Source organism: Petromyzon marinus (genome assembly GCF_048934315.1).
Source record: "Petromyzon marinus isolate PM22_M1 ecotype Great Lakes invasive population chromosome 73 unlocalized genomic scaffold, UKy_Petmar_22M1.pri1.0 chr73_unloc.2, whole genome shotgun sequence".
Taxonomy (NCBI): domain Eukaryota; kingdom Metazoa; phylum Chordata; class Hyperoartia; order Petromyzontiformes; family Petromyzontidae; genus Petromyzon; species Petromyzon marinus.
In genome coordinates, this window is record NW_027422608.1 from 105220 (window position 1) to 120000 (window position 14781).

The 14781-nt window shown below is 51.9% G+C and overlaps 1 long non-coding RNA gene across 1 annotated transcript in view; it reads right to left on the reverse strand.

Annotated features, from left to right (window-relative positions):
* Positions 1-357: 357 nt before the first annotated feature.
* Positions 358-14781, reverse strand: part of LOC142908127 (uncharacterized) — a 20429-nt gene continuing 6005 nt past the window's right edge. Inside the window, exons 4-5 of the long non-coding RNA XR_012931608.1 lie at positions 10111-10248; positions 358-3738 (exon numbers count right to left, since the gene is read on the reverse strand). This is a non-coding gene — a long non-coding RNA (uncharacterized LOC142908127). The remainder of the gene's footprint in view (positions 3739-10110; positions 10249-14781) is intronic.

The following is a 14781-nucleotide window of genomic DNA, read 5'->3' on the forward strand; positions in this document are numbered from 1 at the left end:
AATGAGTGAGTAGGTGAATGAGTGAGTGAGTAGGTGAGTGAGTGAGTGAGTAGGTGAGCGAGCGAGTGAGTGAGTGAGTAGGTGAGTGAGCGAGTGAGTAGGTGAGTGAGTGACTAAATGAGTGAGTAGGTGAATGAGTGAGTAGGTAAGTAAGTGAGCGAGTGAGTGAGTCGGTGAGTGAGTGGGTGAGTGAGTGGGTGAGTAGGTGAGTGGGTGAGTCGGTGGGTGAGCGGGTGAGTGAGTAGGTGAGTGAGTGAGTGACTAAATGAGTGAGTGGGTGAGTGAGTGAGTAGGTGAGTGAGTGACTAAATGAGTGAGTAAGTGAGTGACTAAGCGAGTGAGTCCGTGAGCGAGGGGTTATTGGAGCATCGCTTTATTGACCAACAAAGTGTTTACAAGTGAGGTGACCCAACGCCCCAAATCGTCACCGCCTCAGATGTCCAGATCCTGTAGCCGCTGAGACTCCGAACGTTCAAAACAAAATTAGTCACTCACAAGTCACTAGCTAGTCGCTAGTCAGTCACTAGTTAGTCACTAGTCAGTCACTGGTCACTAGTTGGTCACTAGTTGGTCACTAGTTAGTCACTAGTTAGTCACTGGTTAGTAGCTAGTCACTAGTTAGTTACTAGTTAATCACTGGTTAGTCACTATTTAGTCACTAGTTAGTCACTAGTTAGTCACTAGTTAGTCACTAGTCACTAGTTAGTCACTAGTTAGTCACCAGTTAGTCGCTAGTTAGTCGCTAGTTAGTCACTAGTTAGTAGCTAGTTGGTAGCTAGTTAGTCACTAGTTAGTCACTAGTTAGTCACTGGTTGGTCATTAGTTAGTCACTAGTTAGTCACTGGTTGGTCATTAGTTAGTCACTAGTTAGTCACTAGTTGGTCACTAGTTAGTCACTAGTTAGTCACTTGTTAGTCACTAGTTAGTCACTAGTCACTAGTTAGTAAGCCCACCGCTGCTGCTGCTGGTGTTTAGAGATTCGTGAGGCTGATAGGAGCAGGAGGCCACCTGCAGCCCCTTCCATCACCACTAGTTAGTCACTAGTTAGTCACTAGTTAGTCACTAGTTAGTCGCTAGTTAGTCGCTAGTTAGTCGCTAGTTAGTCGCTAGTTAGTCGCTAGTTAGTCACTAGTTACTAGTTAGTCACTAGTTAGTCACCAGTTAGTCACTAGTCACTAGTTAGTCACTAGTTAGTCACTAGTTAGTTACTAGTTAGTCACTAGGTAGTTACTGGTTAGTCACTAGTTAGTCGCTAGTTAGTCACTAGTTAGTCACTAGTTAGTCACTAGTTAGTCACTAGTTAGTTACTAGTTAGTCACTAGGTAGTTACTGGTTAGTCACTAGTTAGTCGCTAGTTAGTCACTAGTTAGTCACTAGTTAGTCACTAGTTAGTTACTAGTTAGTCACTAGGTAGTTACTGGTTAGTCACTAGTTAGTCGCTAGTTAGTCACTAGTTAGTCACTAGTTAGTCACTAGTTAGTCGCTAGTTAGTCACTAGTTAGTCACTAGTTAGTCACTAGTTAGTCGATAGTTAGTCACTAGTTAGTCTCTAGTTAGTCACTGGTTAGTCTCTAGTTAGTCACTGGTTAGTCTCTAGTTAGTCACTAGTTATTCGCTAGTTAGTCACTAGTTAGACGCTAGTAAGTCGCTAGTTAGACACTAGTTAGTCACTAGTTAGCCACTAGTTAGTCACTAGTTAGTCACTGGTTAGTCACTGGTCAGTCACTGGTCAGTCACTGGTTAGTCACTGGTTAGTCACTGGTTAGTCACTAGTCACTAGTTAGTCACTAGTCACTAGTTAGTAAGCCCACCGCTGCTGCTGCTGGTGTTTAGAGATTCGTGAGGCTGATAGGAGTAGGAGTCCACCTGCAGCCCCTTCCAGCACCACTAGTTAGTCACTAGTTAGTCACTAGTTAGTCACTAGTTAGTCACTAGTTAGTCACTAGTTAGTCACTAGTTAGTCACTAGTTAGCCACTAGTTAGCCACTAGTCACTAGTTAGTCACTAGTTAGTCACTGGTTAGTCACTAGTTAGTCACTAGTTAGTCACTAGTCGCTGGTTAGTCACTAGTTAGTCACTGGTTAGTCACTAGTTAGTCACTGGTTAGTTACTGGCTAGTCACTAGTTAGTCGCTATTTAGTCGCTATTTAGTCACTAGTCACTGGTTAGTCACTAGTTAGTCACTAGTTAGTCACTAGTTAGTAAGCCCACCGCTGCTGCTGCTGGTGTTTAGAGATTCGTGAGGCTGATAGGAGTAGGAGTCCACCTGCAGCCCCTTCCATCACCACTAGTTAGTCACTAGTTGGTCACTAGTCAGTCACTAATTAGTCACTAGTTAGTCACTGGTTAGTCATTAGTTAGTCACTAGTTAGTCACTAGTTGGTCACTAGTTAGTCACTAGTTAGTCACTAGTCACTAGTTGGTCACTAGTTAGTCACTAGTTAGTCACTAGTCACTAGTTAGTCACTAGTTAGTCACTAGTCACTAGTTAGTAAGCCCACCGCTGCTGCTGCTGGTATTTAGAGATTCGTGAGGCTGATAAGAGCAGGAGTCCACCTGCAGCCCCTTCCATCACCACTAGTTAGTCACTAGTTAGTCACTAGTTAGTCACTAGTTAGTCACTAGTTAGTCACTAGTTAGTCACTAGTCAGTCAGTAGTTAGTCAGTAGTTAGTCACTAGTTAGTCACTAGTTAGTCACTAGTTAGTCACTGGTTAGTCACTGGTTAGTCACTGGTTAGTCATTAGTTACTAGTTAGTCACTAGTTAGTAACTAGTTAGTCACTAGTTAGTCACTAGTTAGTGACTGGTCACTAGTTAATCACCAGTTAGTCACTGGTCAGTCACTAGTCAGTCACTAGTTAGTCGCTAGTTAGTCACTAGTTAGTAAGCCCACCGCTGCTGCTGCTGGTATTTAGAGATTCGTGAGGCTGATAGGAGCAGGAGGCCACCTGCAGCCCCTTCCATCACCACTAGTTAGTCACTAGTTAGTCACTAGTTAGTCACTAGACAGTCACTAGTTAGTCACTAGTTCGTCACTAGTTAGTCACTAGTTAGTCACTAGTTAGTTACTGGTTAGTCACTAGTTAGTCGCTATTTAGTCGCTATTTAGTCACTAGTCACTAGTTAGTCACTAGTCACTAGTTAGTAAGCCCACCGCTGCTGCTGCTGGTGTTTAGAGATTCGTGAGGCTGATAGGAGCAGGAGGCCACCTGCAGCCCCTTCCATCACCACTAGTTAGTCACTAGTTAGTCACTAGTTAGTCACTAGTTAGTTACTAGTTAGTTACTAGTTAGTCACTAGTTAGTCACTAGTTAGTCACTAGTTAGTTACTAGTTAGTCACTAGTTAGTCACTAGTTAGTCACTAGTTAGTCACTAGTTAGTCACTAGTTAGTCACTAGTTAGTCACTAGTTAGTCACTAGTCACTGGTTAGTCACTGGTTAGTCACTAGTTAGTCACTAGTTAGTCACTAGTTAGTCACTAGTTAGTAAGCCCACCGCTGCTGCTGCTGGTATTTAGAGATTCGTGAGGCTGATAGGAGTAGGAGTCCACCTGCAGCCCCTTCCATCAGCGTGGAGACTCCGCTCAGGGCAAAGCCCAGCGAGTAGGCCACAGAGTGGGAGGGGTGGGGGCAGGGGGGGAGCGGGGACGGGGGGAGGGGCGTGGGGGAGGGGGAGGGGTGGGGGTGGAGTTGAACCCACGTGATGAAGAGGAGGATGGAGAGGAGAAGCGTGACACCTGTAGGGGGTGGGGGGAGTGGGGGGTGGGTGGGGGGGTGGGTGGGTGGGGGGGTGAGAGGGTGGGTGGGTGAGTGGGTGAGTGAGTGAGTGGGGGGGTGAGTGGGGGGGTGAGTGAGTGGGGGGGGTGAGTGGGGGGGTGAGTGGGGGTGGGTGAGTGAGTGAGTGGGTGAGAGAGTGGGTGGGTGAGTGGGTGGGTGAGTGAGTGGGTGAGTGGGTGGGTGAGTGAGTGAGTGAGTGGGTGAGTGGGTGGGTGAGTGGGTGGGTGGGTGAGTGGGTGGGTGGGTGGGTAAGTGGTGAGTGAGTGAGTGGGTGAGTGAGTGGGTGGGTGGGGGAGTGAGTGGGTGAGTGAGTGAGTGGGTGAGTGGGTGAGTGAGTGATTGGGTGAGTGAGTGAGTGAGTGGGTGAGTGGGTGAGTGAGTGGGTGAGTGGGTGAGTGGGTGAGTGAGTGGGTGAGTGGGTGAGTGAGTGGGTGAGTGGGTGAGTGGGTGAGTGAGTGGGTGAGTGGGTGGGGTGAGTGAGTGAGTGGGTGAGTGGGGGGGTGAGTGAGTGGGTGAGTGGGTGAGTGGGTTGGGTGGGTGAGTGAGTGAGTGGGTGAGTGAGTGGGTGAGTGAGTGAGTGAGTGGGTGAGTGAGTGGGTGGGTGAGTGGGTGAGTGAGTGAGTGAGTGGGTGAGTGGGTGGGTGTGTGAGTGGGTGGGTGAGTGAGTGAGTGAGTGTGTGAGTGAGTGAGTGGGTGAGTGAGTGGGGGGGGGTGAGTGGGGGGGTGAGTTGGTGGGTGAGTGGGTGGGTGAGTGAGTTGGTGGGTGAGTGGGTGGGTGAGTGGGTGATTGGGTGAGTGGGTGAGTGAGTGGGTGAGAGAGTGAGAGAGTGAGTGAGTGGGTGAGTGAGTAAGTGAGTGAGTGAGTGGGTGAGTGGGTGAGTGAGTGGGTGAGTTAGTGGGTGAGTGAGTGGGTAAGTGAGTGATTGAGTGGGTGAGTGGGTGAGTGAGTGAGTGAGTGAGTGGGTGAGTGGGGGGGTGAGTGAGTGGGTGAGTGGGTTGGGTGGGTGAGTGAGTGAGTGAGTGGGTGAGTGAGTGGGTGGGTGAGTGGGTGAGTGAGTGAGTGAGTGAGTGGGTGAGTGGGTGGGTGTGTGAGTGGGTGGGTGGGTGAGTGAGTGAGTGGGTGAGTGAGTGAGTGGGTGAGTGAGTGGGGGGGTGAGTGGGGGGGTGAGTTGGTGGGTGAGTGGGTGGGTGAGTGAGTTGGTGGGTGAGTGGGTGGGTGAGTGGGTGATTGGGTGAGTGGGTGAGTGAGTGGGTGGGAGAGTGAGAGAGTGAGTGAGTGGGTGAGTGAGTAAGTGAGTGAGTGAGTGGGTGAGTGAGTGGGTGAGTTAGTGGGTGAGTGAGGGGTAAGTGAGTGATTGAGTGGGTGAGTGGGTGAGTGAGTGAGTGGGTGGGTGCGTGGGTGGGTGAGTGAGTGTGTAAGTAGGTGAGTGAGTGGGTGAGTGGGTGAGTGAGAGTGAGTGGGGTGGGTGAGTGTGTGGGTGAGTGAGTGGGTGGGTGAGTGTGTGGATGAGTGTGTAGGTGAGTGGGTGAGTGGGTGAGTGAGTGAGTGAGTGTGTAGGTGAGTGAGTGAGTGGGTGGGTGGTTGGGTGAGTGGGTGGTGTGTAGGTGAGTGTGTAGGTGAGTGAGTGGGTGAGTGGGTGAGTGAGTGGGTGAGTGTGTGGGTGAGTGAGTGGGTGAGTGAGTGGGTGGGTGCGTGGGTGAGTGAGTGGGTGAGTGGGTGAGTGAGTGAGGGAGTGGGTCAGTGTGTGGGTGAGTGGGTGGATGAGTGAGTGGGGAGTGAGTGGGTGAGTGAGTGGGTGAGTGGGTGAGTGAGTGTGTGGGAGTGGGTCGGTGAGTGGGTGAGTGAGTGAGTGGGTGAGTGTGTGGGTGAGTGTGTGGGTGAGTGAGTGGGTGAGTGGAGTGAGTGGGTGGGTGCATGGGTGGGTGAGTGGGTGGGTGAGTGAGTGTGTGCGTGAGTGAGTGGGTGAGTGAGTGGGTGAGTGAGTGGGTCAGTGTGTGGGTGAGTGTGTAGGTGAGTGGATGAGTGAGTAGGTGAGTGAGTGGGTGGGTGAGTGAGTGAGTGGGTGAGTGGGTGAGTGGGTGAGTGTGTAGGTGAGTGGGTGAGTGAGTGGGTGAGTGTGTGGGTGAGTGTGTGAGTGGGTGAGTGGGTGAGTGGGTGGGTGAGTGTGTGGGTGAGTGGGTGAGTGTGTGGGTGTGTGAGTGTGTGGGTGAGTGTGTGGTTGAGTGTGTAGGTGAGTGTTTGGGTGAGTGGGTGAGTGTGTAGGTGAGTGAGTGAGTGTGTGGGTGAGTGTGTGGGTGAGTGAGTGGGTGAGTGAGTGGGTGAGTGGGTGAGTGGGTGAGTGTGTGGGTGAGTGAGTGTGTAGGTGGGTGTGTGGGTGAGTGAGTGTGTAGGTGAGTGTGTGGGTGAGTGAGTGAGTGGGTGAGTGTGTAGGTGAGTGGGTGAGTGAGTGGGTGAGTGGGTGAGTGTGTGGGTGAGTGATTGTGTAGGTGGGTGTGTGGGTGAGTGAGTGAGTGGGTGAGTGAGTGGGTGAGTGAGTGGGTGAGTGAGTGTGTGGGTGAGTGTGTGGGTGAGTGTTTGGGTGAGTGGGTGAGTGTGTAGGTAAGTGAGTGGGTGAGTGAGTTGGTGGGTGAGTGGGTGGGTGAGTGGGTGATTGGGTGAGTGGGTGAGTGAGTGGGTGAGAGAGTGAGAGAGTGAGTGAGTGGGTGAGTGAGTAAGTGAGTGAGTGAGTGGGTGAGTGGGTGAGTGAGTGGGTGAGTTAGTGGGTGAGTGAGTGGGTAAGTGAGTGATTGAGTGGGTGAGTGGGTGAGTGAGTGAGTGGGTGGGTGCGTGGGTGGGTGAGTGAGTGTGTAAGTAGGTGAGTGAGTGGGTGAGTGGGTGAGTGAGTGAGTGAGTGGGTGGGTGAGTGTGTGGGTGAGTGAGTGGGTGAGTGAGTGTGTGGATGAGTGTGTAGGTGAGTGGGTGAGTGGGTGAGTGAGTGAGTGAGTGTGTAGGTGAGTGAGTGAGTGGGTGGGTGGTTGGGTGAGTGGGTGAGTGTGTAGGTGAGTGTGTAGGTGAGTGAGTGGGTGAGTGAGTGGGTGAGTGTGTGGGTGAGTGAGTGGGTGAGTGAGTGGGTGGGTGCGTGGGTGAGTGAGTGGGTGAGTGGGTGAGTGAGTGAGTGAGTGGGTCAGTGTGTGGGTGAGTGGGTGGATGAGTGAGTGGGTGAGTGAGTGAGTGGGTGAGTGAGTGGGTGAGTGGGTGAGTGAGCGTGAGGGTGAGTGGGTCGGTGAGTGGGTGAGTGAGTGAGTGGGTGAGTGTGTGGGTGAGTGTGTGGGTGAGTGAGTGGGTGAGTGAGTGAGTGAGTGGGTGTGCATGGGTGGGTGCGTGGGTGAGTGGGTGGGTGAGTGAGTGTGTGCGTGAGTGAGTGGGTGAGTGAGTGGGTGAGTGAGTGGGTCAGTGTGTGGGTGAGTGTGTAGGTGAGTGGATGAGTGAGTAGGTGAGTGAGTGGGTGGGTGAGTGAGTGAGTGGGTGGGTGAGTGGGTGAGTGGGTGAGTGTGTAGGTGAGTGGGTGAGTGAGTGGGTGAGTGTGTGGGTGAGTGTGTGAGTGGGTGAGTGGGTGAGTGGGTGGGTGAGTGTGTGGGTGAGTGGGTGAGTGTGTGGGTGTGTGAGTGTGTGGGTGAGTGTGTGGTTGAGTGTGTAGGTGAGTGTTTGGGTGAGTGGGTGAGTGTGTAGGTGAGTGAGTGAGTGTGTGGGTGAGTGTGTGGGTGAGTGAGTGGGTGAGTGAGTGGGTGAGTGGGTGAGTGTGTGGGTGAGTGAGTGTGTAGGTGGGTGTGTGGGTGAGTGAGTGTGTAGGTGAGTGTGTGGGTGAGTGAGTGAGTGGGTGAGTGTGTAGGTGAGTGGGTGAGTGAGTGGGTGAGTGGGTGAGTGTGTGGGTGAGTGATTGTGTAGGTGGGTGTGTGGGTGAGTGAGTGTGTAGGTGAGTGAGTGGGTGAGTGAGTGGGTGAGTGAGTGGGTGAGTGAGTGTGTGGGTGAGTGTGTGGGTGAGTGTTTGGGTGAGTGGGTGAGTGTGTAGGTAAGTGAGTGGGTGAGTGAGTGGGTGAGTGGGTGAGTGTGTGGGTGAGTGAGTGTGTAGGTGGGTGTGTGGGTGAGCGTGTACGTGAGTGTGTAGGTGAGTGGGTGAGTGTGTGGGTGAGTGAGTGGGTGAGTGGGTGAGTGTGTGGGTGAGTGAGTGTGTAGGTGAGTGGGTGGGTGAGTGAGTAGGTGAGTGAGTGAGTGTGTAGGTGAGTGTGTGGGTGAGTGGGTGAGTGTGTGGGTGAGTGTGTGGGTGAGTGAGTGGGTGAGTGTGTAGGTGAGTGAGTGAGTGTGGAGGTGAGTGTGTGGGTGAGTGTGTGGGTGAGTGTTTGGGTGAGTGAGTAGGTGAGTGGGTGAGTGTGTAGGTGAGTGTGTGGGTGAGTGTGTAGGTGAGTGGGTGAGTGTGTGGGTGAGTGAGTGGGTGAGTGTGTAGGTGAGTGTGTGGGTGAGTGTGTGGGTGAGTGTTTGGGTGAGTGGGTGAGTGAGTGGGTGAGTGGGTGAGTGGGTGAGTGGGTGAGTGAGTGGGTGAGTGTGTGGGTGAGTGTGTGGGTGAGTGTTTGGGTGAGTGGGTGAGTGAGTGGGTGAGTGGGTGGGTGGGTGAATGTGTGGGTGAGTGGGTGAGTGAGTGGGTAAGTGTTTGGGTGAGTGGGTGAGTGAGTGGGTGAGTGTGTAGGTGAGTGTTTGGGTGAGTGAGTAGGTGAGTGGGTGAGTGTGTAGGTGAGTGTGTAGGTGAGTGTTTGGGTGAGTGTGTAGGTGAGTGTGTAGGTGAGTGGGTGAGTGAGTGGGTGAGTGAGTGGGTGAGTGAGTGGGTGAGCGTGTAGGTGAGTGGGTGAGTGAGTGGGTGAGTGTGTGGGTGAGTGAGTGGGTGAGTGAGTGGGTGAGTGAGTAGGTGAGTGTGTGGGTGAGTGAATGAGTGAGTGAGTGGGTGAGTGAGTGGGTGAGTGTGTAGGTGAGTGTGTGGGTGAGTGTTTGGGTGAGTGGGTGAGTGTGTGGGTGAGTGTGTGGGTGACTGAGTGTGTAGGTGGGTGTGTGGGTGAGCGTGTAGGTGAGTGGGTGAGTGTGTGGGTGAGTGAGTGGGTGAGTGGGTCAGTGTGTGGGTGAGTGAGTGTGTAGGTGAGCGTGTAGGTGGGTGAGTGAGTAGGTGAGTGGGTGAGTGTGTGGGTGAGTGAGTGGGTGAGTGTGTAGGTGAGTGTGTAGGTGAGTGTTTGGGTGAGTGTGTAGGTGAGTGTGTAGGTGAGTGGGTGAGTGAGTGGGTGAGTGAGTGGGTGAGTGAGTGGGTGAGCGTGTAGGTGAGTGGGTGAGTGAGTGGGTGAGTGTGTGGGTGAGTGAGTGGGTGAGTGAGTGGGTGAGTGAGTAGGTGAGTGTGTGGGTGAGTGAATGAGTGAGTGAGTGGGTGAGTGAGTGGGTGAGTGTGTAGGTGAGTGTGTGGGTGAGTGTTTGGGTGAGTGGGTGAGTGTGTGGGTGAGTGTGTGGGTGACTGAGTGTGTAGGTGGGTGTGTGGGTGAGCGAGTGTGTAGGTGAGTGGGTGAGTGTGTGGGTGAGTGAGTGGGTGAGTGGGTCAGTGTGTGGGTGAGCGTGTAGGTGAGTGGGTGAGTGTGTGGGTGAGTGAGTGGGTGAGTGGGTCAGTGTGTGGGTGAGTGAGTGTGTAGGTGAGCGTGTAGGTGGGTGAGTGAGTAGGTGAGTGGGTGAGTGTGTAGGTGAGTGTTTGGGTGAGTGTGTAGGTGAGTGTGTAGGTGAGTGTGTAGGTGAGTGTGTAGGTGAGTGGGTGAGTGTGTAGGTGAGTGTGTAGGTGAGCGTGTAGGTGAGCGTGTAGGTGAGTGGGTGAGTGAGTGGGTGAGTGAGTGGGTGAGTGTGTAGGTGAGTGTTTGGGTGAGTGTGTAGGTGAGTGTGTAGGTGAGCGTGTAGGTGAGTGGGTGAGGGAGTGGGTGAGTGTGTAGGTGAGTGGGTGAGTGGGTGGGTGAGTGTGTAGGTGAGTGGGTGAGTGGGTGGGTGAGTGTGTGGGTGAGTGAGTGGGTGAGTGAGTGGGTGAGTGTGTGGGTGAGTATGTAGGTGAGTGGGTGAGTGTGTGGGTGAGTGAGTGAGTGAGTATGTAGGTGAGCGTGTAGGTGAGTGGGTGAGTGTGTGGGTGAGTGTGTAGGTGAGTGAGTGGGTGAGTGTGTGGGTGAGTGAGTGTGTAGGTGAGTGGGTGGGTGAGTGGGTGAGTGGGTGAGTGTGTAGGTGAGTGTGTAGGTGAGCAGGGTGAGCAGGGTGAGCAGGGTGAGCAGGGTGAGCAGGGTGAGCGTACTACTGGTGAGGAACAATGCTCCTGATGCAGCGAAGAGGCGACTCTTCATGAAGGGAGCCGCAATGAGGAGGAGAAGAACGCCAATCAGAGAGGCGAGCAGAGCACAGCCAATCAGCACAGAGCACACCACGTGCACATCTAACACACACACACACAGTGACACACACACAGTGACACACACACAGTGACACACACACACAGTGACACACACACAGTGACACACAGTGACACACACACAGTGACACACACAGTGATACACAGTGACACACACACACACACACAGTGACACACACACAGTGACACACACACACAGTGACACACACACAGTGACACACAGTGACACACACACAGTGACACACACAGTGATACACAGTGACACACACACACACACACAGTGACACACACAGTGACACACACAGTGACACACACACACAGTGACACACACACAGTGACACACACACAGTGACACACACAGTGACACACAGTGACACACACACACAGTGACACACACACACAGTGACACACACACAGTGACACACACACAGTGACACACACAGTGACACACAGTGACACACACACACAGTGACACACACACACAGTGACACACACACACAGTGACACACACAGTGACACACACAGTGACACACACACAGTGACACACACACACAGTGACACACACACACAGTGACACACACAGTGACACACACACAGTGACACACAGTGACACACACACAGTGACACACACACAGTGACACACACACACAGTGACACACACACAGTGACACACACACAGTGACACACACACAGTGACACATACACACAATGACACATACACACAGTGACACACACAGTGACACACACAGTGACACACACAGTGATACACAGTGACACACACACAGTGACACACACAGTGACACACACAGTGACACACACACACAGTGGCACACACAGTGACACACACACAGTGACACACACACAGTGACACACACACACAGTGACACACACAGTGACACACACACAGTGACACACACACAGTGACACACACACACACAGTGACACACACACACAGTGACACACACACAGTGACACACACACAGTGACACACACACAGTGACACACACACACAGTGACACACACACAGTGACACATACACACAGTGACACACACAGTGACACACACAGTGACACACACAGTGACACACACAGTGACACACACAGTGACATACACACAGTGACACACACACAGTGACACACACACACAGTGACACACACACAGTGACACACACAGTGACACACACAGTGACACACACAGTGACACACACATACAGTGACACACACACAGTGACACACACACACACAGTGACACACACAGTGACACACACACAGTGACACATACACACAGTGACACACACACACACAGTGACACACACACACAGTGACACACACAGTGACACACACACAGTGACACACACACAGTGACACACACAGTGACACACACAGTGACACACACACAGTGACACACACACAGTGACACACACACACAGTGACACACACAGTGACACACACACACAGTGACACACACACAGTGACACACACACAGTGACACACACAGTGACACATACACACAGTGACACACACAGTGACACACACAGTGACACACAGTGACACAGACACACACACAGTGACACACACACAGACACAGTGACACACACACACAGTGACACATACACAGTGACACACACAGTGACACATACACACAGTGACACACACAGTGACACACACAGTGACACACAGTGACACACACACACACACAGTGACACACACACAGTGACACACACAGTGACACACACACACAGTGACACACACAGTGACACACACAGTGACACACACACAGTGACACACACACACAGTGACACACACAGTAACACACACACAGTGACACACACAGTGACACACACACAGTGACACACACACACACAGTGACACACACAGTGACACACACAGTGACACACACACAGTGACACACACAGTGACACACACAGTGACACACACACAGTGACACACACAGTGACATACACACAGTGACACACACAGTGACACACACAGTGACACACACACACAGTGACACACACACACAGTGACACACACACACAGTGACACACACAGTGACACACACAGTGACACACACAGTGACACACACACACAGTGACACACACACACAGTGACACACACAGTGACACACACACACAGTGACACACACACACAGTGACACACACACACAGTGACACACACAGTAACACACACACAGTGACACACACAGTGACACACACACAGTGACACACACACACACACAGTGACACACACAGTGACACACACACACAGTGACACACACAGTGACACACACACACAGTGACACACACACACAGTGACACACACAGTGACACACACACACAGTGACACACAGTGACACACACACAGTGACACACACACACAGTGACACACACAGTGACACACACAGTGACATACACACAGTGACACACACACAGTGACACACACACACAGTGACACACACACACAGTGACACACAGTGACACACACACAGTGACACACACAGTGACACACACACAGTGACACACACACACACAGTGACACACACAGTGACACACACAGTGACACACACACAGTGACACACACACAGTGACACACACACACAGTGACACACACACAGTGACACACACACAGTGACACACACACACAGTGACACACACACACAGTGACACACACAGTGACATACACACAGTGACACACACACAGTGACACACACACAGTGACACACACACAGTGACACACACACACAGTGACACACACACACAGTGACACACACAGTGACATACACACAGTGACACACACACACAGTGACACACACAGTGACATACACACAGTGACACACACACACAGTGACATACACACAGTGACATACACACAGTGACACACACAGTGGCACACACAGTGACACACACAGTGACACACGCACACAGTGACACACACAGTGACACACACACAGTGACACACACAGTTACACACACAGTGACACACAGTGACACACACAGTGACACACACACACAGTGACACACACACAGTCACACAGACACACACACAGTGACACACACACAGACACAGTGACACACACACACAGTGACATACACACAGTGACACACACACACACAGTGACACACACACAGTGACACACACACAGTGACACACACAGTGACACACAGTGACACACACAGTGACACACACACAGTGACACACACAGTGACACACAGTGACACACACAGTGACACACACACAGTGACACACACACAGTGACACAGTGACACAAACACAGTGACACACACACAGTGACACAGACACACACACAGTGACACACACACAGACACAGTGACACACACACAGTGACATACACACAGTGACACACACACACACACAGTGACACACACACAGTGACACACACATAGTGACACACAGTGACACACACAGTGACACACACACAGTGACACACACAGTGACACACAGTGACACACACAGTGACACACACACAGTGACACACACACAGTGACACAGTGACACACACACAGTGACACACACACAGTGACACAGTGACACACACACAGTGACACACACACAGTGACACACACACAGTGACACACACACAGTGACACAGTGACACACACACAGTGACACACACACAGTGACACACACACAGTCACACACACACAGTGACACACACACAGTGACACACACAGTGACATACACACAGTGACACACACAGTGGCACACACAGTGACACACACAGTGACACACGCACACAGTGACACACACAGTGACACACACACAGTGACACACACAGTTACACACACAGTGACACACAGTGACACACACAGTGACACACACACACAGTGACACACACACAGTCACACAGACACACACACAGTGACACACACACAGACACAGTGACACACACACACAGTGACATACACACAGTGACACACACACACACAGTGACACACACACAGTGACACACACACAGTGACACACACAGTGACACACAGTGACACACACAGTGACACACACACAGTGACACACACAGTGACACACAGTGACACACACAGTGACACACACACAGTGACACACACACAGTGACACAGTGACACAAACACAGTGACACACACACAGTGACACAGACACACACACAGTGACACACACACAGACACAGTGACACACACACAGTGACATACACACAGTGACACACACACACACACAGTGACACACACACAGTGACACACACATAGTGACACACAGTGACACACACAGTGACACACACACAGTGACACACACAGTGACACACAGTGACACACACAGTGACACACACACAGTGACACACACACAGTGACACAGTGACACACACACAGTGACACACACACAGTGACACAGTGACACACACACAGTGACACACACACAGTGACACACACACAGTGACACACACACAGTGACACAGTGACACACACACAGTGACACACACACAGTGACACACACACAGTCACACACACACAGTGACACACACACAGTGACATGATGATGCTGCTGCTGATGATGCTGATGATGGTGATGA